At 46.5% G+C, this 3,111-nt stretch overlaps 1 pseudogene; it reads right to left on the bottom strand.

Annotated features, from left to right (window-relative positions):
* Positions 1 to 495: 495 nt before the first annotated feature.
* LOC102754674 overlaps positions 496 to 3,111 on the bottom strand; it is a 7,876-nt pseudogene continuing 5,260 nt past the window's right edge.

Consider the following 3,111-nt stretch of genomic DNA (forward strand, 5'->3'; position numbering starts at 1 on the left):
ATCAGGCTGGGGGTGACTGAAGCTCCCAACCACTCCTTTTTTTCTTTTTTATTCTGGGCCAGCTTTAGCTCTGAGGCTGGCTCTAGCTTTTGGCCTCAGCTGCTGAAAGCAGGGATCTGGAGTTTGTTTGGGTTCTATAATTGAAACACTGTTTCAACTCCAGCTCTGAAATCCTGGCTGACTGAAAGCAGGTTTCTGGGGTTTGTTTAGCTTCTATATTTGTACATTGTTTCTTAGACTGCAGCTCAGAGGCCAGCAGCGGCAGGCGGGGAACCTTGGCTTCCTCCTTCACTGGAGCAAGCAAGCCTCCTCTTCGCTTCAGCTGCCTAGCTGCCGGCCACCATCTTGGTTGGCAGTTAATTTGCATATCTCCCTGATTAGCCAATGGGAAGCATTCAGGGGTATGGTCAATTTGAATGTTCCTCTATTATTAGATAGGATGACCATACATTGAAACCTTTCTTTCCATGTACCTAGGAATCTTACATTCAGCCTTTAAGCACTCTGCATTTCTTTGCCAATCTTGTAGCTGAGTATTTTGTTCCAGTCGACTTTGGTGCGGGTAACTGAAAGCTGCCGGCGCATGGCCTTGAATGTGGTGTCCGACATTGTTTGATCGTTTTCACTAATTGCTGTCTGATACTCATTTTCTGCATGCTCTATGATTTTAATAAACTCCTTGGCAGTTTGTGCTTCATTGGAAACAGTTACTGAATCCTGTACGTCTTTATGACTAACCAACTGAACATTGCTATCTTCATAATAGTGTACCTGAATCTTAAGTACTCCAACCACCTGGGCTGTAGGTGGTGTGATGGTGAACTTCCATTCTGATGTCCAACGACCATTCCAGAAATTTTTAGGCTGAAACTGGTGGCTTTCAATACATGCAAGAATGGTCTGTTGCCCGTCTATAGTTTTAGCACAAACAGTACAGAAGCCACTGGAATAATGGTCTTTCACACAGGCCCTTAAAGCGCTGTCACAGGATTCTCTCCAAGATTTCAGATCTCCATCTACTTCCTCTGGCAGGGGGCTCACTTGCTTCTTTCCATAAGTGATCAAACTTAAAGGGAATTTTGTTTCTGGGATCTAAAAATCTGCTGTTACCCAAGTCCCCGTGTTCTATAATTAAGACTTGATCTTCCTATCCTTCTGTCTTCACAGGTGTGAACTGATCCATGTCATACTGGGCAAATGCATGTGCTGACCCTTCCCTGAGGGATAGTAGTAGCCAAACATCACTGAATACTTCATTAAATTCCCCTGGGGGTGCCCTGGCTGGTTTGGCTCACTGGATGGATCGTCGGCCTGGGGACTGAAGGGTCCCGGGTTCGATTCCGGTCGGGGGCATGTGCCTTGGTTGTGGACACATCCCCAGTGGGGGGCGTGCAGGAGGCAGCTGAATTGATGTTTCTCTCTCATCGATGTTTCTGACTCTCTATCCTCCCTTCCTCTCTGTAAAAAATCAATAAATTATAATAAATAAATAAATAAATAAATAAATAAATTCCCCCTGGGGTTGCATGAGCGATGAATTAGCAGCAATGCATACCTTCTCCTCATCTGACACCTGATCCTCAAAGTGGGCCACCTCGGTCTCTCAAAGGAAGATCTTTAGCCAATGTCACTTTCTCAGTGCAGCTTTTCCTAACTCCCTGATTTTAAATCTCACGTCTCCCTTCCCTGCTTTCCTTGTCTTCATAACATTTATCACCACTTGACATGCAAAATATTTAACTTCGTTTTTCGCCCGTCTCCTCCTACCAGCATACGTGTGTTCACTGCTTGTCTCCAACTTAAAAGTAAGTGTGTGGCGCCCAGTAGGTGCTCAGTACACACTCAACAAAGAAATCACCACAGGAGCTTCTGGCCTCCAGGGCACCCCCCTCAGCCTTTACCCGATTTGCTCTTTTCCCCTACCGCTCTCCGTCTAAGTTTCTGTTTCTGTTTCAGTCACTTAACTTCCTCTTTGGACTCTCTTTGCCTCTCTCTCGGGATTTTAATATTCATGTTTACGTGTTTTATGCCAAATTTGCACACAAGGTGTTCTGGATCAGAGACAGACTTCTCATTAATTACTCACAGTAAGTGGCAAATGTTCGGCCCCCTGCACCCTGGGATGATGCGATAAGAGCCAGGACCATTAACCTGTGAGAGTAGCCAGATGCCCCATAAGTGAGCAACAAAAATTATTTTTCCTGCTCTAGCTGGTTTGGCTCAGTGGATAGAGCGCTGGCCTGCAGACTGAAGGGTCCCAGGTTCAATTCCAGTCAAGGGAGCATGTCCAGATTGTAGGCTCGATCCCCAGTGGGGGCCATGCAGGAGGCAGCCGATCAATGATTCTCTCTCATCATTGATGTTTCTTTCTCTCTCTCCCTTCCTCTCTCTGAAATCAATAAAAATATATTAAAATTAATTAAAAACATAACAATTTTTTCTGCTTTTAAAGGGGAAGGAGGCGCCCTGGCTGGTGTGGCTCAGCTGGTTGGGCATCAGCCCCTGCACCAAAAGGTTGCTGGTTTGATTCCTGGTCAGGGCACATGCCCAGGTTGTGGGCTTGAATTCCCATGTGGGTGTGAAGGAGGCAACCAATTGATATTTATCTCTCTCTAAAAATCCATTAAAAATTTTTTTAAAACAACACATTTTTATTGATTTCAGAGAGGAAGGGATATATAGAGAGAAAGGCAGGAACATCAATGATGAGAGAGACACCTCAATTGGTTGTCTCCTGCAGGCACTGCAACCAGGGCCAGGGATCAAGCCTGCAACTGAGGCACGTGCCCTTGACCGGAACCGAACCTGGGACCCTTCAGCCTGCAGGCCAACGCTCTATCCGCTGAGCCAAATCAGCTAGGGCCTGTTTTGTATTCTTAAAAGCAGAGTGACTGTCTAGAACAGTCCTGACAGTAACTGCCTGGGATCATGGAAATGTTCCTTGTCCAATACGGTAGCCCATGTGGCTTCACAGTGAAATCGAGGAATGAAATCTATGAAACAGCTCGAGTGGCTGGGCGGTCATCGTAGTGGACAATGCAGGCAGGTCTAGAAGAGCGCTGGACCCAGGGCGTGCCAGGTGGCGTAGCAGGTACACAGGCGCTGGGGGAG

This window comes from Myotis davidii, unplaced genomic scaffold (assembly GCF_000327345.1).
Source record: "Myotis davidii unplaced genomic scaffold, ASM32734v1 scaffold1047, whole genome shotgun sequence".
In the NCBI taxonomy this organism is placed as follows: domain Eukaryota; kingdom Metazoa; phylum Chordata; class Mammalia; order Chiroptera; family Vespertilionidae; genus Myotis; species Myotis davidii.